Source organism: Stegodyphus dumicola, chromosome 5, assembly GCF_044657685.1.
Source record: "Stegodyphus dumicola isolate Sdum_Otavi_A_Nest chromosome 5, ASM4465768v1".
Lineage (NCBI taxonomy): Eukaryota > Metazoa > Arthropoda > Arachnida > Araneae > Eresidae > Stegodyphus > Stegodyphus dumicola.
In genome coordinates, this window is record NC_140772.1 from 34,478,105 (window position 1) to 34,503,741 (window position 25,637).

The following is a 25,637-nucleotide window of genomic DNA, read 5'->3' on the forward strand; positions in this document are numbered from 1 at the left end:
TGAGATGTCCATCAAAAACATTTAGGTTTTTCTTTATGTGAAAGATGGCAAAATTCTACTTTAAAATGATATTAATTGGTATAAAAGAAGAGTATTAGCTGGATACGCTAATACTCTTAACGCTTTTCGCGTGGTCTTGGCTTGTGATTTTGAATTGGAATTATAGTGATTCGATGGTGCTTAATATAGCAGAAAAATAATGAGCTGTTTTGAAAATATATTTTTAATGGTTTCGATTTTGAAATCGATATGTGATGTGTCATTCCTTATAAACCAAGGAGCATTGGCTATTCTCCTAAGGACTTTATTTTGCAGAATTTGTATTTTATTTTTAGACTTTATTTTGTAGAAATTTGTTTTTACATCCTGAAGAGCACTGTTCCTATTCTGAAGAGGCATAAAATAAGGCTGTACATATTGATGTTTTACATAATATCATTTTATTACAAAGAAAAAAAACTGGTAGGTTTTTCCAACCAAGAAGCAGTCTTAAGTTAGCTATGGAAATATTTAATTCATTCTTGAGTTGGGCAAAATACGGTTTAAAAATGAGTAATCAAGTATGATACCAAGGTATGTGTTTCTTGCTTTCAATGTATTTCTTTTTAAAATAAATTCGGAATAGATGGTAAATTGAGTGACTAATTCTTTGCGAAATAGAATTGCATTTGATTAAGCCATGCCTCTAGCAAAGCAAGATAAAAATTGAAGTAAAAATGTATTAAAAATAAAATTTTTCAAGTGCTTTGGCCTTTGACAGAATGACTGCATTGTCAGCAAAGAATGCTAACGGAATTGTGGGATACCATAAGTGTATAGTATATTATACAATAAAGGACTTAGAACTGAAACTTGGGGCACACCTGCTTTAATCGGCCTTTGCGACGAGTATGCATTTCCAGTGCGGACATTTAATGATCTCTTAGAAAAGAAGCCACAATTCGAATTAAATCATCTGGAAAGTTAAGTTTGATTAATTTATAAATGAGGCTATAGTGACAGATGTAGTCAAACGATTTTGCTCCTCTTTTGGCAGTTTGCTATTGTATCCTTTAATAATTGTGTTGATGACGTGAAGGAATTGTTGTGTAGTATTATGTTTTCCCTTAAATCCAAACTGCTGTGTGGAAAGAAGGAGAAGGGTGAAATGGTAGTTTGAATGTAGTGAAGCATGACTTTTTCAACAGTTTTAGAAAGCTGGCTAAGTAAGCTAATGGGTCGATAGTTTTTTGGGAAAATTGCTGTTTTAATTTGATTTAAGAAAAGTTACTATAATTGCATGTTTACAAGAACTAGGAAAGTGACGGAGTTTGAGAATGCTCTTAATAATTTCTGTAATGTAGGTGAAATCTTTTAGTGATATATTTTTTAAAGCTAGATTTTTTTATACTAGCTTTACGAATTTTGAGTTTTCTGCTATTAGTCTTTACTAACGGAGGTGAAACAAAGAGAAAATTTGTCTGTAAAGAAGTTCATATATGTTTGCAAATTATTTTTCTTAAATGTGTAATGAAGTTATTTTCTTTCTTTCTTTTCTTTCCATCGGCGGAACAGCTGGCCCACTGGGTTAGGTGCTTTTCAGCCTGTTGGATCCCGTCGATGGCATTAAAAAATACATGAATAAATATAAATAAAGAGCTTAGTACTGTGTCCTCCGGGGATTGGCCACGAAACGAGGAACATTGAAGTAAGGACCAGAACATGGAAAGAAGGTGCATGGTGGGGACTGCTGAGACTAAGCGGAACACTTTTCACTATTATCGTACATGTTAGGCATACAGTTATATTAAGGATGTGCTATAAAAGTTAGGTACAGATGTAAAGATGACCAAATACGTTACAAATTGTGGAATACATTAAATGAGTTCCGGATTAGTCATAATATTAAATATAATTAAAAACAGCAAAACAAACACAAAAGAAAACACAAGACATTAAGTAAATTAATATATGTACAGAGCAGGCTACTGACGGCACGGTGTCCAAGGAAAGAAGTCACTCCAGGTTGTCAGCAATGCTTTTAGCAATGGTAGCGCAGTCTCTAATACGGCTGAGCGCATGTTTATTCTTAATTGTGTTCTTGTGTAATGAAGTCACTGTTATTATTATTGTTATTATGCTTAAATGTTGTTTCTGGGGAGTCTGTAAGCTTTGTCTTCGTCTCTGTAGTCAAGACTGGCGATGCCATGAAGAAAGGGAGATAGGTGTAAGTTTTTTTGCGTTATATGTAAAATAGGAGATTATTTTCAACTAGGTGACTGTTTAAAAAAATCTGATGTGTACACCACATGACTTCCTTGTACGGAATATTAAATTATACGCATTTTTTCTTGAATTTTATTTAAACTTATTAGATTGAATTAAACCTACATCGCCGACAGCGCATAAACCACAATAGAATAAATGCATTCTTTAAAATTCACTTTGTTTACCATAGCGACACTCTGGCGCTAGGTTTACTTAATAGTATTATATTTCATTCATATTATAACTCAAAATGCACAAAATGTATATCATTTAAAGAATTATCTAATCGTTGCCACATGTTCTATTCAAATACTATAATAAAGCTAGAACTATGTATAAAAGAAATTAAGCAAACAAAACAAAACACAAACAGTTTTTCACAGACGATTGAGTATTTCTCATTTAATTAATTCAGGTCTCACTTCGCGAGAAGGCAAAAATACATAAAAACTCAAAATATCTATATTAAAAATTACGAAGTAAATCTCAAACGCTTATTTCCTCGAAAAAATTCCAGAAAGAATTAAGCATGATTTAATTGGCAATAATAAATGAAAGCGTTATCTTTGTTGTTACGAAGCTAAGTTTCTCTAGATTGGCAACAAATCCACTAGTCTCCTGTTTCAAATGCAAACATCAATGGCCGCCATTAAAAACAGGCTTAGCGGCAATTAAACAACTTTAAAATTGCTGATACTTCTAAAAATATTGCATACAGATTTACTAAAGGCATAAAATCCTTAACCGGAAGATAAAAACAACATAATTGAACCATTTTTAAAGCAAAAAATGTACAATTTACAAACATATAAGAGTAAAGAAACTGAGATCACTGAGTCGGGTAATAGAGTGAATATATATATAAATATATTTATATACGTTTGGTGCTGCCGATTGCAACCAAAATACGAGGTGCACATCTACATGTTATAGCAGTCCTATGTACAAAATTTCAACGTTCTGAGGCTACTCGTTTTTGAGATATGCGAGATACGTACGCACGTACGTACATACGTTCGTACAGACGCCACGAAAAATTCTCTTCAGAATCAATTTTAAAGCAGTTATATAATTTTTTTGAAGGAAAAGAGTATTTTATTATACGTACAGATATGACGCGAAAACATTGTTAAATTGCATTCGATAGCGGTCAAAATGGATATTTTCGTTGAAATATGCTGCCTGAAACTTTTCGCGATTACAATACTTCCTTTTTACTTCGTACAAGGAAGTAAAAAATTTTCCATTTCTCGTGCTTAAATTCATAGGTAACATTTTTGATTGGGTTGCTTAAGGAGGAAACACTGACAGCATAATTAATGGCCTTCGTCAGAATTTCAATTTCATTATAAAATTCCTCAATGCTGGTAATTTGGAGATTTCCTTTGATGATGGACTCGATTTCCTTTGATGGTGATTTTTTTTTTTCGATTAGTGATGTCGGTGCTTTCGTAGACTGGTGGCAAAAAGGAATGAGGATCAATATAAAGGTAAACAAGAATATGCTCAGATAAAAAGTGTTCAAAGTAATTCAATTAATTTCGCTTGGGTTAAGGGAGTAGGTTACAAGGTTTACGTATGATCTATTCCAAAGGTATCTTGTAATATATAACTGCGTATCATATCATCAGTTTTTATATGAGGTATTTTTAAGGGAAAAACATCAATTATTGTAGAAGTATTATAATGACAATGGGTAGATTAATTAAGTGTTATTGCAATGCAGTGTTGATTATACTAAATCAAAACGTTTTCGACCTGTACGATTAGAACGATCCATATTTCAACTACTATGTTTGGCTTTGAAATCGCCGCCAATTATAGTGACCGATTTAAAAGCAATAAACGCAATTATTAATATTTTTCCTGCCTTCTAATCTCATTTATTTACATAAAAATGCACTTAGAGCATGATATGTCTAATTAAAAACGTTAAATATTTTTTATTAAATAACACTTGATGGACTCATTAAAACCATTATGCATTTTTCCTTTTTCGATATCTGTTTTAGGCGGCTGGCTGCTCAAAGGGCTAGTATTTCAGTAAGTATTTTTAAAAGCATGTTCTTTGAAATAATATTCGGTTATCTATTGATTTCCTGAGATATAAACTACTAATAAAATTTTAATTAAAAGGAATTTTGTTTCAAAATACTAAACTTAGAACTGTATATATATATGTGTGTGATGTACCAGCTTTTGCCCGGAATAAATAGATTGGTGAAGAATCATAGACGTAGTCGAATCTCAAAAAAACAGACGATAAGTTTAAAAAACAGGATCCATTTATTATTATTCAGGAGAAATAGCAGTTGCAAAAAATCAGATCTCCGGAGTAAATAAAGAAGAACTACTAATAACTTTTTGAATGAAGTTTACTGCATCGTTACATTAAAGAAAAGAACCCGATATTCATTTGCGAGTCCTTTTATAGCCTCTGGAAACGCGGAGCTTCCAAGAAATTACGTCAGTCTCGTCAGCCATTCCAGTTCGCTTTAAATATCTCCAGAACATTCTATAACTGTACGTGTATTACTAAAATATAAGGCGGGAAAAACAACTTGACTACGGGGCTGTGGATTTAATTCCACGTACTTTCAAGTAAGAGACCGTCGTCATTAAAAAAGCTCAATCTTCTTTAAGCTATACAGGACCAGCCCGTACGTTGTTGTAATTTTTTGACTAATAGCAGACCGCTATTTATTTTATTATATTTTGATTTTGATTTTAATTTTACACTGCTCGGAGTTGCAATTGCTTTTAACACCCTAATGTGTTTTTCAGCGGACGCGTCGAGAAAAAGAAACAGAGCAGTGAAGCTCCAAAAAAGATTTATTCGGGAATATTAATGTTCTTTTATAAAAAATTTTTTCGCATTAAACGAGAGCTTCAATGGTCTGTTTCGGCGAAACGCGTAATGGTATTTAACCTATTTCGACACTCAGTTTTTTTCCCTTGAAAAGCCAATTGAGGGTACGAGTGGGTTAATTTACCATTTTCCGCTATGTAATTATTGTATTTTGTTTTGTTGCAATTTATATTTTCATTTTAATTTTTGCATTTTATTTTTGCATTTTATGTATTGGCATTTTTTCAGTCTATATATTTTTTATATGTATTAACTTTTCATATATTTTTTTCCGTCAATATATTTTTTATGTGAGTTAACTTTTCACATATCACAACGGTCAGCTTAAATTTTTCGTGCATTAGCATGTCTTCCAACATTAATTTTGGAAAAATTTTTCGCGTGTTTACAGTTTTTTTCCAGTTTTTCCAGACAAATTTCTTCTTAGTTTATATTTTAGTAATACAGCGTTAAAATATTTCGTGGAGTTACAACTCCTGGTAACGTTTTAGCAAGATCGCTGCAATGTTTCTACCTACTACTATTAATTCATATCTTTTTGCAGCATTATGCGCAAAATATTTTTCAGACCAAATAGGTCTTACGTCTAATTACTTTTTAGCTTTACAATTTCTTTTTCGATTTATATATATATATATATGAGACAGAGAGAGAGAGATAGAAAGAGAGCAAAAGATTATTTCGTTCAAAAATTAAAAGGAAATGATTATACTATCCTGTAAATTTTTTTTTTAATTTCGTAAAAAAATAACAGTGAGATACTTTTAAATTTTAGAACGCAGTATTAAGCAAACTAAAGTATTAAGTAAAATTATACCGGAATTTTATTTAAACTTTAAAATATAAAAAAAGTTAAATATTTTATGCATTTTTTATAATCGACTTAACATACAGTGGATGGACAAAAATATGGAAACACCTTGTGAAATGCATGTTTGAAAAGAAAGATTAATTTTAATGAAATATGTAGGTGACGCTGGCGTTTCTGACTACTGACACCACCCATACAACTTCGTAAATGTGCTAAACAGTTCAGTTGTTATCGGAGTACTATTATGTGAGGTTGTCATTGCATTATGTCAGAGTTAACAGACTTCGTACGTCGGCAAATTGTTGGAGCCCGTATGGTAGGTGCTTCCGTAAGCAAGGTAGCCGAGGTGTTTAGTGTTTCAAGAGGTACTGTATCGAAGATTTATTCCGCATATTTGAAAAGCGGAAAAACATCATCTGCTAAATCACAGCGCGGACGAAAGTGTGTCCTGAGTGATCGTGACAGACGATCATTAAGGGCAATTGTGACGAAAAATAAGAAGACCACAGCTGCAAAAGTTACTGCTGAAATGAATGTTGTGTTACCGAACCCTGTGAGTACCAAAACAATTACAAGGGAGCTTCATAAATAGGGAATTGCTGGCCGTGCTGCAATTGAGAAGGCACTCATCAGTGATGCTAATGCCCGTAACAGGAAAAGGTGGTGTTTAAGGCTTGGACTATAGAGCAGTGGAAGCGAGTAATATGGTCTGACGAGTCTTCCTTCACATTGTTTCCCACTTCTTGCCGAGTTTACGTCTGGAGAACGCCATCTCAAGCCTATAATACAGACTGCTTGTTGCCAAGAGTGAAACATGGCGGGGGTTCTGTTATGGTTTGGGCAGCCATATCGTGGTTCTCTGCTAGCCCCATGATAACTGTGTCAGGGCGCATGACTGCCAAGACTTATGTGAACATTTTGGCCGATCAAGTTCATCCCATGGTACAAACTTTGTTCCCCGATGGTGATGGTGTCTTCCAAGACGACAAAGCCCCTGTTCACACAGCTCACATTGTCCAGGAGTGGTTTTTCTGAGCACGAGGATGAGTTGTTCCATCTCCCCTGGCCACCACAGTCACCAGACCTGAATATTATCGAACCTTTGTGGTCTACATTGGAACGGAAAGTGCGTTCTCGTTATCCACCTCCAACATCGTTATCTGAACTTGCCACCGTTTTGCAGGAAGAATGGTATAATATTCCCTTGGCAAACATACAGGAAATGTATTTAACCATTCCGAGAAGACTGCAAGCTGTTTTGGATGCCAACGGTTTCCTACACCATATTAAGCAAAGAAACGTGTTTTTTTAAAGGTTTTTTCCATATTTTTGTCCAACCCCTGTATGTATTTATATGAAGTTAACTCAATTTGGCTTACTCTACTCTAACTTTCAAAATTGCTGCATGAATTATCATCTGGTCTTTCCCTTTCAACATCACCGGATCAGTAATTAACTACAATAATGTAAAAAAGTAAATATTTATCCTGAATGTCAACTCGAAGTTACAGAACTAAAACAGTTGTTAGTATTTGTCGTTCCACTTTTTGTATTTTGACTGACAATAGTGATTCAAATAATTTGCAAATAAAAAATTTAGATCTTAATTGATCAACAAACTTTCTCCACTATTCTTCAACTTACAATAGCCAGAAGTTATCTCCATAGCGGGGGGGGGGATTTGAGATTTCTAACCTTGTTAAACTTAGGTCCTCGTTCTTATTTATAACTTACTTCATTTACAGATTTTGGTTGAGTAGACAAAACAGTATAACTGCAGGAAAGTCTGAACATAATAAATAACATAATTAATGTTTCTCGAAAATGTTCAGTATCGATTAGTCATATCCAGTCACTATAGAAGCTTTTATGCATAAAGCCAAAACAATGCAATGAACGTCTCATAACGACCATCTCTCCTAATGGATTTTTACAGAATGATCAGTATTTGTTATAACATGAACAAATGTCAGAACTGAACATTATCTTTCTATGATAAACTCTCCAGAAGACCAAAATATTTGGAATTGTAAGCATTCGTCTTTGGGAGATTTCAGTTTATTTATTCAATGTCTAAAAGGAAAGATACTCTCGTTATTCTATTCTTCATGGATGGCACGATACAACACCTCTTATCAAACGTTATTTCGCGTATTCTAATCCTTTCTATCCGTACCCAATTTCTGGAAAGCGAAGGGCGATGAAGCACGACAGAAGTACCTGTGTATATACAGCACATAAATAAAGTCTTCATGGAAAGGCGTTTCTTGCACATTCCATGCTTTACAAAACCAGTTGAAGGGTTAAAACTTAAACCCAAGAAATTGATTTTACGTGGGTTGATAGGAGAGTAGGTTGCAAGATTTACGCATGAAAACCGTTTCAGAAGTATCTAACGTATGATTGAGCATCATATCGTCAGTTTTAACATCTTTTACCATCAGTTTTGGTAAAGTTAATTTCTGCAATTTTCTTTGTTATCCATTTATTTTATTTTATTTTGTTATTATTATTTATTTTATTTTTAAATTGTTTTTGGTTTAACATGGAAAGATATATGAATTTTTTTAAAAAAATTGAATTAGATATTGTATTTAAGGGGCCTCATACACCTTAACACCCTTATGATCTTCGAATATGTGACTGTTGCAGGAGTTGGGATATTTTATTTAATTTAAAAGAAATTAGTTTCGACATTTTACAGCTGACTACATAATATATCTCCTTTGGAAATTAGTAACTAGAAAGTTTGTGTTGCCAAAAATACTTTTGTAATTTAATCCGCTCTCTGACAAAATGTTTCGTCACGTTTCCATCTTGCGCGCATGATATTTTAAAAATGGCTAATGGTACATACTTAAAATTTACATGGGCACTATTTTCTAACTGAACCAAAATTCTGATGAATATTTTAATATTAAAAAATTGTAGCACGAAAACATTACAGATTTTTTTAATAAAATTCATTTTTTAAACTCAAATCCAAATAAAATAAAAATTTAACGTGAAATTCTTAGAATTTTTGGTTCACAGTAGTTTCCAAATGTTATAAAACCTATATATTAAAAATGGAATTAAGTTATGCAACAGAATGTTTTAAACTGTGCGCGCAAGGTGGAAACATGACGAAAACTTTTGACACAAAGCGAATTAAATTATATAAATATTTGTGGCAATACAAACTTTCTGATGACTATTTCAGAAAGCAGCTATATTAGTATGTAATTAGCTGTAAAAAGTTGGAAGTAATAGCTTGTAAAATAAACAAGCTATCCCAATTCTTGCAACAGTCCAATATTCGAAGATCTTATGTGTTTTAAGGTGTATGAGTCCCCTTAAGACATTTGTTTCCAAATCTTATTGAAGAATGCATTATATTCGACAATTCTTTCTTGTAAAGTAGAGCACAATAAACTGTGCAGATTAAATCTGATGTTTGTCTATCAGGTTCAATGTTCCTTCTAACCTTCTTCGGGAACATGCAAGGACCTGACTCGGAACAGAGAGCTTACTAAAGCTATGTTCAAAACTGTGGGAAGTAAACAGGATACACAAGAAGGGTATACAAAACCCTTTATTTTTCTCTATTTACAATGACTTCCGTACTTCGGAATACACCGACCCGCTACTTGGGGTCAAAACGTAAAAGTATAAAAATAAAACTAAACTCTAATTTAACTTTAGAATAATAAACGTGGAAGATTGGCCTTATATTAACAGGAAGCGTATGTAGTACAGAGAACTGTGAACACTACAATACGTTTAAAATTTATCAAGAGGATTAAAACCTCTGGCCTGGAAGGCAACAAGCAACTGCGTAACTTCTAAGGTAAGCGGCCTGCGTCGACTCACTGCTTCCTCTCTCTCGCTTGGCAAAAGGCCACAACTTAAATACTTGGCATTCGCCAGACAAACTTTGCATAAAAACCTTAACGCTTATAATTCTGGCCGGAAGTAGAAAATAAGAAGTGATAGTAAAGATTTAAAATAAAATAAACGTTAGTAAAACTTAAGATCCTTACATGTCTGTCTGAAGTCTGACTTGTGCAATATAAGATTACTTTCGCAGATCACTATTTCCTGTTTGATAGTTGATGTAGTCTGACCTCTTTATGTTCATAAGTTTAAAGATAACCTTTAGAATCACCAAGAACCGTTTCATCAGAAATTATGACTGATGAAACAAAAGTTTTCAACAGGAGGAAAAGTTGCTATGAAAATGTGAATTTACCGAGTTATATAAACATGAAGCAATTTCAGCAATACTTATCAAAACTAACGATTATACTGAGGATGATTGTTCTGAGTTTTTTTTATCAGAATGTGTTATGTTCGACCATCCGTGATCGAATGAATACGATTGCTCAATACTTATAGTCTACCTGAGTTTGTATTCCGGGAAAAGGGTTGGCTGCATGGATAGTTTCGTGTGTAACATAGTTCTTCATATGTAACATAAATTCAAAATCAGTTTACCTTAGAAAATTCATTCTGAAATCATTTCTTCAATTGGATAGTCTTTGCTTGCTTTACAATATTCGAACAAAAAAATAAATATTTGGGTTCAACACCCTTCTCAACTAAAGCTTTCGTACTATTCAAGCTAACTATTTACTTTTGGCGAATTTTCCTTCTCAAACTTTGATGAAATTGCACCCATCTTAATTTGCAACATGCAAAATAAAACTTCGTGCTAAATAATATTACACAAATCTTTAAGAGCTTTAAGCTGGCTATATAATAAATGTAGAGAAATACAGAATACCAAATAAATTTACTTCTATCTTTTTTGGTCTCAATGCAATTGAATGCAAACTTAAATTGTTTTAGACCTTGAAGACTGTGATAAACGCAAAACCCAAATCATATTTGTAAAATAAGCACCAGTCTATGGGACTAAATACCTCACTTAGACAATTTACGAACTGAATGAATTGTGTTTCTTAGATAACAACAAAGTATATTAACGCTACTACCTAAAGGGGAGTATACCTTATAAGATTCCCGCCTTCTTAGTATGCCTTCGTGGCCAGCACACTCGGCGCGTATCCAGAGGTCCGTGGTTTGAGTCCCGTCGAGGGCATTGCTCATTTTTCATCTCTCTTGCTTCCAAGTAACCTAACGTTCCTGCAGCCTTTATAAAAGATTTGATTGTGTTGTTTAGTTATAGTAAAGCACACTACAGCTAACTGCTTGAAAGAAGGGATGACTTCGTGGAGGACTTTCAAAGGAAAATTGGCTCGTATTCTCGTTACATATGAAGGACGCCTATTCAGCCAGCCTATTTGATAGAACTCGGAGGTTGTGGACGAGTTCAGTGGTTTTTATCTGTTTGCGCGTTGATGAGGCTATTTTTATTTTGAACTTTTCCTAATTCACTTTAAATAAAAATTTATGAACTGCTATAGGAAACTATGTATCTATGAATCGACTTAAAGAAAACATGTAGAAATACTTCTGGTGTTTCCTTTTCCTCTGAATTTCTTACCCGCTAATTCAAGAAATTTACTGGTACAACAACAATTCTTCAAAAAATTATTAAATTGCCAACATTACTTGAAATTAAGAAGCAGATCTGCTTGGAAAATACTAGCTAATTTAATTTATTGATTTCCGTAATTCATCATTTTCTCTTGAAATCTATGTGTCATAAATGGTAACAAGTACATTCACTTTATGGATGGTCTTTAGTTTTCTAAATATAGCAACACCAATGCACTGTAATTGAATGAAGTGACGCTTTTCCAGTAATTAAGCTTCAAACGAATGTCGTTTCTACCTTAAACGTAATCTCTGGTGCGCTGAAATGGGGAAGCATTATGCTAATTGCCTTTACGCCTTTGAAATATTTTAAATAATCGGAATTCGAGTCGCGCTCTCGCAGGTAATTCCTCTGAGGGATACCGAGGAAATTCCTTTCTTTTCTAATGCTTAAAATGTAATACTAGAGTTCAAAACTGTTGCCTTATTTCTTAGAGTTCCTTCGTGTTAAATTGAATTGAACAGCATAAAGAAAATATATGTATAAAAAAATTCTGATGTGTACACCACATGACTTCCTTGTACGGAATATTAAATTATACGCATTTTTTCTTGCATTTCATTTAAACTTATTGGATTGAATTAAATCTACTTCGCGGACAGCGCATAAACCACAATAGAATAAATGCATTCTTTAAAATTCACCTTGTTTACCATAGCGACACTCTGGCACTAGGTTTACTTAACAGTATTATATTTCGTTCATATTATAACTCAGAATGCACAAAATTTATATCATTTAAAGAATTATCTAATCGCTGCCACATGTTCTACTCAAATACTATAACAAAGCTAGAACGATGTATAAAAAAAAATTAAGCGAACAAAACGAAAAAGAAACAGTTTTTCACAGACGATTGAGTATTTCTCATTCAATTAATTCAGTTTTCACTTCGCGACAAGGCAAAAATACATAAAAACTCAAAATATCTGTATTAAAAATTACGAAGTAAATCTTAAATACTTATTTCCTCGAAAAAATTCCAGAAAGGATTAAGCATGATTTAATTCGCAATAATAAATGAAGGCGTTATTTTTGTGTTGCGAAGCTTAGTCTCTCTAGATTGGCAACAAATCTACAATTCTGCTGTTTCAAATGTAAACAAATATGTCCGCCATGTTATTTAAAACTTAACCGCACTTAAACAGCTTTTAAATTGTTGATAATTGTACAAATATTGCTTCCAGGATTACGAAAGGCATAAAAATTTTAACCAGAAGATAAAAACAACATAATTCAATCATTTTTAAAGCAAAAAATGTACAATTTACAAACATATAAGAGTAAAGAAACTGAGATCACTGAGCCGGGTAACAGAGTGGATATATTTATAAATATATTTATATACGTTTAGCGCGGCCGATTGAAACCAAAATACGAGGTGCACATCTACATGTTATAGTAGTCGTATATACAAAATTTCAACGTTCTGAGGCTACTCGTTTTTGAGTTATGCGAGATACGTACGTACATACGTTCGTACAGACGCCACGAAAAATTCTCTTCAGAATTCATTTTAAAGCAGTTTTATAATTTTTTTGAAGGAAAAGAGCATTTTATTCTGTCCTTACGTACAGATATCACGCAAAAACATCGTTAAATTGCATTCGAAAGCGGTCAAAGTGGATATTTTCGTTGAAATATGCTGCCTGAAACTTTTCGCGATTACAATACTTCCTTTTTACTTCGTACAAGGAAGTAAAAATGAATTTTAAAAGTTTAAAATATTTATTAAAATCGCATTTTAAAAATTGTATATGAGCATATTAATAGAAATTCTAACTGCGGTTTGCAATTCTCTACAAGCCTAAGGTTCCTGTTCCTTACCATATTTTGACCAAATTTTGTGGTAAGTAAATTTTTGACAATATTTCACATGCTTTTTTCATCTAGGCGAGTGCTTTTGGCGGAAGGTGCAAGAACTGAATTTGGTGGAACCATATGTAAATAATGAAAATGGGCATTTTATATAAAAATGTTGTTAGCGTTGAGTTTTGTACCAGTGCATGATGTTACCAGAGTATTTGAAGAATTAATTGAAAATTGCCCAAGTGAACTAGACCCAATTATCGATTACTGGGAAAATACGTATATAGGATGAGTAAGATGCAACTGCCGAACACAACCATGATATGCAATACATGTGTGGAATGTTCACGATTGCGTCGTCAATCGTCTTCCGAAGACAAATAATTCGGTGTAGAAGAGTGGCTTAGGACATTGCAGTAAACTGTAGATGCTCATCATCCATCGCTCTACAAACTTATTGATTATTTGCGAAAAGAGCAAGATATGGTGGAAATCCGCTTAACATACCTTCATGCTGGTATTCGCAACATAGGCAACTAGCATTACTAAGTATGTGTAACTGAATCGAGGCCTGGAAGGATTGGTTACAGCCGAAAACATCGCGGCAAAAACATCGCAGACGAAAACGTCGCGGAGAAAACAACGCAAAGCGAAAACGTCCTGCTACAAAACATCGTGGAAGAAAACATCGCAGTTCTAAAACATCGTGGTACAAAACATCGTCGTCGAAAATAAAGCGGATCAAAAACTACGCAGTTTAAAAACATCGTCGTCGAAAATATCGTGGTAAAAAATAAAGTATCTACAAATCATCGCGTGACGATAACATCGCAGACATGCTTTTTTTCAGATTTTAATAATTGTAAATGGATATTCTCATAATGATTTGTGAGCGCAAGATGGAAAGAAGGATAATTTTTACTTTTATATTTTTTATTAATTAATAAATTTTTGCTGAGAAAATAAAAAGGAAACTTAAGCATAGAAAATTAATGCAACTTATAGCACTTAATGGAATTTTAAACCGACATAGTTAACTAACAAAGGCCATTAATAAATCATTTTTATAAAGTTTTTACTGGTAATTTTTCACGAAAAGTATAATCTATAAGTTGCATTTAATTTTTTATGCTTAAGTTTCCTTCTTACTCTTTCAGCAAAAATTTATTAGTTAATAAAAAAATGCGAAAGTAAAAATTATCCTTCTTTACACCTTGCTCTCACAAATCATTATGGGAATATCCACTTACAATCATTAAAACCTGAAAAAAAGCATGTCTGAGATGTTATCGTCACGCGATGATTTGTAAATACTTTATTTTTTACCACGATATTTTCGATGATGATGTTTTTAAACTGCGAAGTTTTTGAACCGTTTTATTTTCGACGACGATGTTTTATATTACGATGTTTTAGAACTGCGATGTTTTCTCTTTGTGATGTTTTCTCCCACGATGTTTTGTAGCACGACGTTATCGCCTTGCGTTCTTTTCTCCGCGACGTTATCTTCCGCGATGTTTTTGCAGCGATGTTATCGGCGGACACCGGAAGGATTAGTGGAAAGTTATGCAAATATGATGGGAATATATGGACTTTCTTGTTAGTAATTCACATAATCTTGGAATGTAATTTTTGTAAAGAATGTGGTAAGGAACAGAAATATTGAACGTTTGTAGAGAACTACCAAATCGCATTTAGAGTATCTATTAATATGTACATATAAAATTTTTAAAATGCTTTTTTTAATAAATATTTTCAACTATCGAATTTCATTTTTTACTAATATTTAGGAATATATTTTAATATAATTAATTTTATATAATTGTATAACTGGACTTAGCTATTACTTCAGAAGGATTTTGTCGAGGTTATCTTCTCGGGGACATTTAGTCTTGGGCTATTTTGTCGGAACTGCTTAGTCGTGGGCTATTTTGACGGGGTACTCTTCGTGGTAATTGGCAGCATGCTCTACGCGTATTCGAGAGATCGAGGGTTCGAGTTCCGGCGAGTGGGTTGCATATTTTCCACATCTCCAGCATCAAAAAGTCTAATGAATCTACAAATGGCGCCCGAATTTAAAGGTGGTGGGTTATTTCCTCACCACCAGGATTTGGCGATTGGGTCCTCTCATCCCCAGTCGCCCTTTAAAAGGAGGTGTATATAAAGTATTTTCTCCCTCCTTTTCCGCGTGACTCATGGTGTAATTGGAAGCATACTAGACGCATATTCGAGAGGTCCAGGGCTCGAGTCTCGGCGAAGGCAATGCACATTTTTGACGTCTGCTGCTTAAAAAAAAAACCTAATGACTCTACAGTAGTATCAAAAGAAAAATACACGTATGCATGAATACGAAACCAAACCAAAGCTAAATATTGCAGTATGCCTCTGTTAAGTGAAACATCAATAAATAAATCGTTATTGAATTTCAACAACAAAAATTGGATTTGATTTATCAGTCGTGGCAGGCTTCCAACCAAGGCATCATTTACTCTTGAATAAAAAATAACTTAAGAGCTAGAATTAAAGGGACCTAAATAACAGGATACACGTAATACACCCTAAGTTAATCTTAATGTTTAAGACATACAATTGTAATGCGGAAGATAGGGCTGATAATTAGGTATAAGGATGAAATAAGAAGTGCTCTGGAAGAACATGCTTTATTCGAATATCACACGCAGGATAAAAATATTGTTGCGTGCTTGTGGTTCGTGCTGAATCTCGTTAACAAAATAAATAAAAAAAAGGAGTAAGAAAATCTGAGCCTTTATTATAGCTCTCCGAAATGATTACACTCAAAATAATCCAGGAAAAAGAATATACCTTCATGAAAATTTCGCTGAAAATTCTCCAACTCAAAGCAAATTCTATGGATTTAAAATTATCATGGCGTTCTTTTCGTATTAAAACTAAAGCGTTTCGCTTCTACATTCAATGATTCCTTCCTAATATCCACTGCTTTAGATGATTTTGTTCAATGAAGTCGTCGCCTTAAAGAAATACGTCTTTAACGTTATTTATAAGTCTCCAGTATTAGTTTAATATATCAATATTAAATCAAATTCCAATTTAATTAATATGTTATTCTTTATATTAAATCTTTCCTACATTTTATTTTCATCAACTCCACTAGAATTGAGAATTAAGCGGACACATACACCTTAAAACACATAAGATCTTCGAATATTGGACTGTTGCAAGAATTGGGATAACTTGTTTGTTTTAAAAGCTATTACTTCCAACTTTTTACAGCTGACTACATAATATAGCTGCTTTCTGAAATAGTAATCAGAAAGTTTGTATTGCCACAAATATTTATATAATTTAATTCGCTTTGTGTCAAAGGTTTTCGTCATGTTTCCAACTTGCGCGCACAGTTTAAAACATTCTGTTACATAATTTAATTCTATTTTTAATATATAGCTTTTATAACATTTGGAAACTACTGTGAACCAAAAATTCTAAGAATTTCACGTGAAATTTTTATTTTATTTGGATTTGAGTTTTAAAAAAATGCATTTTATTAAAAAAATCTGTAACGTTTTCGTGCTACAATTTTTTAATATTAAAATATTCATCAGAATTTTGGTTCAGTTAGAAAATAGTACCCATGTAAAGAATTCCGTCAAATTTCAAGTATGTACCATTAGCCATTTTTAAAATATCATGCGCGCAAGGTGGAAACGTGACGAAACATTTTGTCAGAGAGCGGATTAAATTACAAAAATATTTGTGGCAACACAAACTTTCTAGTTACTAATTTCTAAAGGAGCTATATTATGTAGTCAGCTGTAAAATGTCGAAACTAATTGCTTTTAAATTAAATAAAATATCCCAACTCTTGCAACAGTCACATATTCGAAGATCATAAGGGATTTAAGGCGTATGAGGCCCCTTAAGTCAGTTTTAAAATGAAGCCAAAATGTAAGCTAAAAGGGAGAGGACCAGTAAGCAGTTCAAATGGAAGAGTTCAGCCTGTAACATTGTAACTCTCATATTTCACCTGCCATAGTTTATGGTTTATGGTGAGTTCTCCTTTTTGCTAAGATTTAAGTTTTAGAAGCTGCGTTGGAGCCGGGTTACCAGGTTCTAATTTACTTTTGCTTTGTAAATATTCGAAGTTACCGCTGCATTCTTTGACTGCAAATAACGATGGTTGAGTTCTCTTAGTTGCTTTTACTGTTTTTGTTTTCATTCAGTTAGCATTTTGGATTCTAAGTTAAAGACGGAACGATAATTTATCTGCAGTCTAGAAAATTTAACCAGATATTTAGCTTTTGTGAGATTTACTTCAGTAGTTACTTTTAAAGATGACCCTTTTACAGGAGATGATTATCATAAGAAATTTTACAATACCACTAAATTTAGTCGTTGATCTTCTATACTCAGAGCTGATACGAAGCGCACATCCTAATACTTCTAAATGTGAAGCGTCGTTTATAAGCAGTCACCGATGTCATCACAGCTAGTTAAGTATTTCTTTTGAGTAAAGGCTAGGATGTTATATAATACTTAAGAAATTTTAAAAAGCTAGGTGCTACTTTGGTAGACGGTTGCACGGATTTTTGGCGATTTACGTTGGCCGAATTGTTTGCGCGATTTTTCCAAACGTCAGCCATCTTGAAAAACGCTGTTTTTACGCATAGTAAAGTATTCGAAACTTAAAAAATAAATAAATAAATATCGTTAAAAGTAATGGATTAATTTTTTGTTGAAAATGTCGTTTTTTAAGATGGCAGGCAAGTGTAAATAAATACATTTACTATGAGTATAAAATACTAAAGTAAGGTTATTATTACTTTCATATAGCAAAGAAGAGAATAAAAACACCGCTATAAAAACATTGGGCCAACGTTTAATTAGATTAAAATATTACTGAAATTGAATATCGAATTAAAAACCATCATACCAACATTTAAAAGAATTAGAATATTATTAAATTCAAATACTTTAAAATACGTTATATAGAATATAATTAACATTAAAACATATGGACAATAATTATCTCAGCTATTTCTGAAAATAGTGTATTAATTTTTGTAACAAAAATTGAAGTATACAATTATAAAATAAAAGAAAAATATGTACTTACATTTTTTGAGCGTTTAACCTGTTGTTTACTGATAAGTACCACAATAAAAAATCAGAATCATAATTTAGATAACATCTTTGAAGGAATTCGAAGATATAAATTAAATTTTAAAACGGCGCGGAAATGCACATATTGTCAGTAACCAATCAGGGAGCTGATTACAGCTCGTTAATGCACAAATATTCTATAACCAATCAGAGAGCTTATTACATCACGGCTAGAATTAAAATTATTTAAAAATTCATACATAATAAAATCATTTAAAAAATGCAAAATTAAATTGTATTTTACTATTTAAGAGCCATAAATAATGTTTAAAACATTAGATTAAATATATACATATTAAAACGAATTACTTTTAAAGTAAGGTGACGTCATTGATTACATCATCCACAACATAAAATTTCATAAAATATGATAAACAATAAAAATTTTATTTCAAATAAAAATGCAAAATTAAATTGATTTTTAATATTTAAAAGCCATAAATAATATTTTAAACACGGAATTTATGCACAATAAAACGCATTATTTTTTAAATAAAATGACAACAAAGTATCGGTTACCATAAATAACTTATCCAGCAATGGGTTTACCATAAGTTGTATTACTCGCCAAAGGAAAATCGCCAAAATCCGTGCAACCGTCTACCAAAGTAGCACCAAAAGCTAAATTACGATGGTTTAAATTCAAGGCCTTTGACTGTAGTATAAAAGATGCATTTAAGCCTCATATGGTTTTTTTTTTTTTTTTTTTTTTTTTTTTTTTTTAGATAAAGAATATTAAAATAACATAAAACCGCACTAAGTCCACTCACGGTTTAGATTGTTCTAATCATCTCTGGAGCTGATTTCTTAAGAAATGCTATGCCCAGAACTGTGATTATTTATAAAATCAGAAGAACTGACAACTATCTGAAGTAGTCGTCTTAGGAAGTTGATCACCGTGAAAAGAATCAGTACATAAAAAATTTACATTCTTACATGCTTGAATTTACTTCGAATTTGGAGGGATGAGTTTTATTCAAAAGCATCGAAGTTATTTCGAAATGCATTAAATTTAAAACTTCAGGCAAAATTTCTCAATATTTAATAAATGGATTTAATTTTTTTTTTTTTACTTAACAATCCTCCGTATTGTTAAGAAGGAATCAGACTCGTGGTCGAAAATCTATTCAAGTGAAGCAGGTGTAAATCGTTTATAATTATCACAAATTACAATTTGAAATTCGATTCAATGATGAAGTTTGACGGGCAACATGCTGCATATTCATCTTCCGTTATTCGTGGGTAATTGATTGAAGCTCATGGGAAAGGGTGGCTCACATTCACAGGATCGAAACTGCGTAGAATCGATATGGCATGAAAATGATAACGTGCAGGACAGTTACACGGCGTAGAATCTACACCGGCATATGGCAGACATTAATTACTGGCATACGATCGATGCAATAAAAAAAGAAATTGTAACAATGCTAACGAATAATTAGATTAGTGCACATTTAACCTGCATAGAATCGTTAGAGGCTATGTAGGGTCGACAACGGCATATGATCGGCATGACAAAGGATCGACTGAGGCAAAGAACTGACATCGTTAAATCGACACCGGATGACAGTGTTAAATCTACACCGGACAGAACTGGTATATATAGAGAGATAGACAGCAGCATGCAGTCAGAATTGCCTGAGCATCTACAAGGCTTGCAATAACCAACAGAGCGTAATCAAGAAAGAATGTGATTAAAACTGTTATTGTTAGGATAGCTGCATAAGATACCGGCATACAATGGAAACAGACTTTTCAGTTTCTGGGTCGATTTTGCATCGGCAGAGAAGTTTTCCATCCTCTGCTGCATACATTTTGAAATACTTTGCTCATATCATTTCATATTATTTGCGGTTTCACAAAACTGTCGGTAAATACGGTACACGACAGCTGAAAAACTGGTTTTGATACGGTGTCAATCTGTGCCTGTTTTTATTCTGGGCGGATATAAAGTCTATGCAGTTATCCTAAAAATTATAATTTGCTCAAATCTTGAGCTTTAAGTTATGCATATCTGTTTATTATAAACCTTTTATATTACAAAAATGTCGATTGTATGCCAGTGAACCTATGACTTCTCGATGGACTATATGTCATTTCTACGCAGCGTCGATCGATGATTTTGTCGACTTTGTTCAACTGATAAATGTGCATTAATCGTTTTACTCTTTATTACATTATACATTTTTTTATACTGACGATAATGCAGTGCCAGTATCGACGTATAGACGCTATACTGTGTAGATCCTATGCAGCATTGATACTGTGCAGTATCGAATAAATCTAAGCCAAATGCAGTAGGTCTTGGAATGTATTATCGTCGGAAACAAGATTGTTATTGTACATTATTTAACACGCGTAATGTTCCGACGATTTATATTTTCATAAAAATTCACATAAAAGAAAGAGCCTTATTTTGTTAATCCTCCGAGATAAGAATTACATTAAGAATACCTGTGATGAATGTAGCATTCATACCTTTTAATAACGTAAAGAGTTGTAAATTTCAGTCTACGCGGGGGAACCTCCGTCTCGACTGTTTCCCTTTATCTGCTCCTAATTGGCGGCCTTGATTGCGGAAACACGTCCGGAGATTACATACTGAGAATATTAACAACGTGACCATAATCTCCTGCCTGACAGTCTTGTCCCTGGCACGCTAACGAGCATGCCGCCACATGCCAAGCGTGAATACTTTGGGAGTTCTGGAGAAATCCTTCCTCTACATTGCTCTGCAAGCTCACCGACCCGAAGTCATCACGTGCTGCCCAAGCCACTCCCAACTTCGACTCGCTCAGGGACTTTGAGAGCAACAAAATTTTGACGATGCGAAAAGAGAAAGTAATGATTGGAAACTTAGCCGCGTGAGATTTACTGTGATTTTAATACTTTATAGTCGAAAGATTTTAGTGGTATCGCAAGTACTGCGATGAATTCATTTCGGCACTGTGAAAATTAACCATTCGTAAAAGCGTGGAACATCTGAAGGAAACTCCCTATTAGTGGTGTACCACATCTATCAAACTGTTAACCGAGGGGTAAGTAAAGGTTGTCGACTGGGTCATTTAAATCTGTTGCACTCTGCTAATTACAGTTTCTCCTCGCACGTTGAACACAAAACACAAGTAATAAAGTTAATCTTTCAATCCGTTCTTTCAATCTTGGTTACTATAAAACTTGTTTAATATTTCCAAGCACTTCAAAATTATAAATAGCGATAAAGGTTTTTGTTTCGAGTCGCCCCAAATATTAGGTTTCATTTTTATGTAAAGACGTTCCAATGTCAGTAATGCTGATCCTATACGATATTCACCGTCTTTGGAAGAATATCAAACCTGAAAAGCAGAGTCGTTGATTTTATGGTTATTGTTTTTCTTTCTACTTAGAACAAATTTACAAATGTCCGAATAAAAAGGCAGAAAAATTATATGATTAAAGATTGGTACTGCATTATGGTAAAATTACTTTACTATCCTTTTTGTACAGAATTATCCTTATGAAACTATTCTTTTGCACAGGAAGTTTTAAAAGACTGGTTTCTTTTAATATATGGTTTAGAAACTGTATAACCATAATATGAGATCAGAATGATATAACGAAATCTAACTTTTTCTCCGAATTACAGGCTACAGATTCAAATTAATAGGTCTTCGTTGTTTGTGCACGTTCTTTCATTTTTTCTCGTAGGCGTAATATCGACCTACCCACTGTTGTGCACCCTAGGCAACAGTTTCGGTGGTGAGACGGCAGAATAGCCGATGAGCTGCACCATTTCCGACAAAAGCTTGAGAAATAAGTTTTCGGTCATCTGGGGAAAGGGAAAGTTGTTTTGAGGAGTTTGCGCCTTTCTGTTTCTTTTTATTAAGGAGATACCTGTTGCGATTAAAATAAATTTCACAAGATGTTTCTTAATGTCGAGCTTATCCATTTTTATTGATTGCATCATTTTTGGAGATCATCGCGCTAAAGAAATGAAGTAGAACTCAATCAGTAGGTATAGCAATTTCCAGCTGTTCAATAGAAAAATATGCTATGTTTATATGCCATTTACACCATCTTATGATGAATCTTATGGATAAGATTAAGAGTCCAGGTTCTCCCAAAAAATCCTATATTCATATGTTGCCTGCACTATAATTAAATTACTTCACATATGGCAATAAAACATATGTAACTTTTAACCAGTGTTTTCTGGATACTATCTTACTTCGATGGTTTTGAAAAGTTAAGGGGGCTCATACACCTTAGACCTCTTAACACCCTTCGAATATGTGATTGTTGCAAGAATTGGGATATTTTATTTATTTTAAAATCAATTACTTCCAACTTTTTACAGCTGACTACATAATATAGCTGCTTTCTGAAATAGTGATCAGAAAGTTTGTGTTGCCACAAATATTTTTGTAATTTAATCCGGTTTGGAACAAAATTTTTCGTCATTTTTCCACCTTTCGCGCACGATATTTTAAAAATGGCTAATGGTACATACTTCAAAATTTGATGGAATTCTTTATATGAGCCCTATCTTTTAACTGAACCTAAAATCTGATGAATATTTTAATATTAAAAAATTTTATGGACGAAAACATTACATATTTTTTTACTAAAATACATTTTATAAATTCGACTCCAAACAAAATAAAAAATTTAACATGAAATTCTTAGAATTTTTTGGTTCACAGTAATTTCCAAATGTTATAAAATCTGTATATTAAATACAGAATTAAATTATGCAACAGAATGTTTTAAACTGTGCGCGCAAGGTGGAAACATGACGAAAACTTTTGTCAAAAAGCGGATTAAATTATAAAAATGTTTGTGGTAACACAAACTTTCTGATCACTATTTCAGAAAACAGCTATATTATGTAGTCATTTGTAAAAAATTCGAAGTAATTGCTTTTAAAATAAATAAGTATCCCAATTCTTGCAACAGTCACATATTCGAAAATCTTATGGGTTTTAAGGTGTACGAGTCCCCTTAATAAGAACTCAAACTACTTGAAAGTACATATGTATGTATATCCAGCACAAGGGAGCATATACGGATCTATTGAGTTAGCCATGTGAGTCCACCAAAGAAACAGTAATGGGTCATCTTTAGAGGCTTAACCTCAGATAATCCAAAGCATTGGTTAGTCAGGTTTCCTTCTTACAATGAAATGGCAAATTTGTAACGTGGGCGATTTAGTATAATGCGATTTAAGTCACGTAACAACTATTATGAGTCACATCTTAGTTTCAGTCATAAATAAAGCTTTCCAAAATTATTTTTTCCCTTTATTGCGTCGCTTGGTTAACTAGAAACCTACTATTGCGCCTTAAAGTCACAGCTGGATGAACAGCCAAAGGTTAATCTAATTACGATAAGATTATCACCAATACAGATAGATAAACAGAACTTGTTTCCCCTTTGGGAAGGTAAGAAGGTTCACAAGGCTAAAGATATCAAAGGTGCAACTAAATATTCTTTTTCTGTGGCACCTTCAAACAGCAAGCCGACTAATTATATCGGATACTTTCCAGGGACTGCTTTGCAATCTAGATAGTTCTGTTACTCTAGTCGGTAGGAGATATTTCGGTTGATGGCCCAGTTTTCTTATTTCCCACGCAGCTTAACATTGATAGTCACGGTATTTGGAATATAAGTCACTATATAACATAGAGTCTACCAAGTTCGTGTTTTTCTTTTTTGTATTTTATTTATTTGTCAATCTCAAAGCACCGATAGGGAAAGCTGGATTTTCTTGAACATTAAAAGTAAAGAAAAAATTTTGTCGCGGAGCGATCGGATTGTAAAACTTGAAATTTATTGAAACCTTCCTGGCTTGGAATTTATATTAATAAGTTTGCAAACATTTACATTACATCTCCCTGCATCCAAAAAAGAGGGAAATTTCTATCAGCTATGATAGTAAGAAATAGACATAAATAGTACATAATTAAGTATGTGGTTATAGTTTTTAACTTTATAGTATAATCAACATAGTTGTAACAAAACAAGATTTCCATTTAAATGGGCTTTCCAGTAGTGGCGAATGATTAAGATCTCTTAAGTAGGTCTATTGGTAGTTCGATCTCTGTTCAAATCCCAACAGATTGGGAACGGGTTGTATGGCTGCTTAGAAATTTTAATGGTTTTCCCCATATGTAACTTCTCTTAAGAAGCCCTGCAGAAAGGTATCCCTTCCCTCAGGCAGATAGACTCATGCGTTTTGCCAGGTTACAGCCGAAAACATCGCGGCAAAAACATCGCGGACGAAAACGTTGCAGAGAAAACAACGCAAGGCGAAAACGTCGTGCTACAAAACATCGTGGGAGAAAACATCGCAAAGACAAAATATCGCAGTTCTAAAACATCGTGGTACAAAACATCGTCGTCGAAAATAAAGCGGTTCAAAAACTTCTCAGTTTGAAAACATCGTCGTCGAAAATATCGTGGTAAAAAATAAAGTATCTACAAATCATCGCGTGACGATAACATCGCAGACATGCTTTCGTCAGGCTTTAATAACTGTAAATAGATATTCCCATAATAATTTGTGAGCGCAAGATGTAAAGAAGGATAATTTTTACTTTCACATTTTTTTATTAACTAATAAATTTTTGCTGAAAAAGTAAGAAGGAAGCGTAAGCATAGAAAATTAAATGCAACTTATAGATTATAATTTTTATGAAAAATTACCAGTAAAAGCTTTGTAAAAAATGATTTATTAATGGTCTTTGTTGGTTAACTATGTCGGTTTAAAATTCTATTAAGTGCTATAAGTTGCATTACTTAAGCATAGTAATTTTCTATGCTTAAGTTTCCTTCTTGTTTTCTCAGCAAAAATTTATTAGTTAATATAAAATATGAAAAACAAATTATCCTTATTTCTATCTTGCGCTCACAAATTATTATGGGAATATCTATTTACAATTATTAAAGTCTGAAAAAAGCATGTCTGCGATATTATCGTCACGCGATGATTTGTAGATACTTTATTTTTTACCACGATATTTTCGACGACGATGTTTTTAAACTGCGAAGTTTTTGAACCGCTTTATTTTCGACGACGATGTTTTGTACCACGATGTTTTAGAACTGCGATGTTTTCTCTTTGCGATGTTTTCTCCCACGATGTTTTTAAGCGCGACGTTTTCGCCTTGCGTTGTTTTCTCTGCGACGTTTTCGTCCGCGATGTTTTTGCCGCGATGTTATCGGCGGACACCGTTTTGCCA

At 33.2% G+C, this 25,637-nt stretch overlaps 1 protein-coding gene across 3 annotated transcripts in view; it reads left to right on the forward strand.

The window, feature by feature from the left end:
• Window positions 1–25,637, forward strand: part of stet (rhomboid serine protease stem cell tumor) — a 555,200-nt gene that overhangs the window by 151,566 nt on the left and 377,997 nt on the right. The window contains exon 4 of one of the 3 annotated variants that reach the window (XM_085816564.1): window positions 4,260–4,290. The exons of the other annotated variants lie outside the window; for them this stretch is intronic. The gene's annotated coding sequence lies outside the window, so the exon portion shown is untranslated. The remainder of the gene's footprint in view (window positions 1–4,259; window positions 4,291–25,637) is intronic. 3 annotated transcript variants of the gene reach the window in all.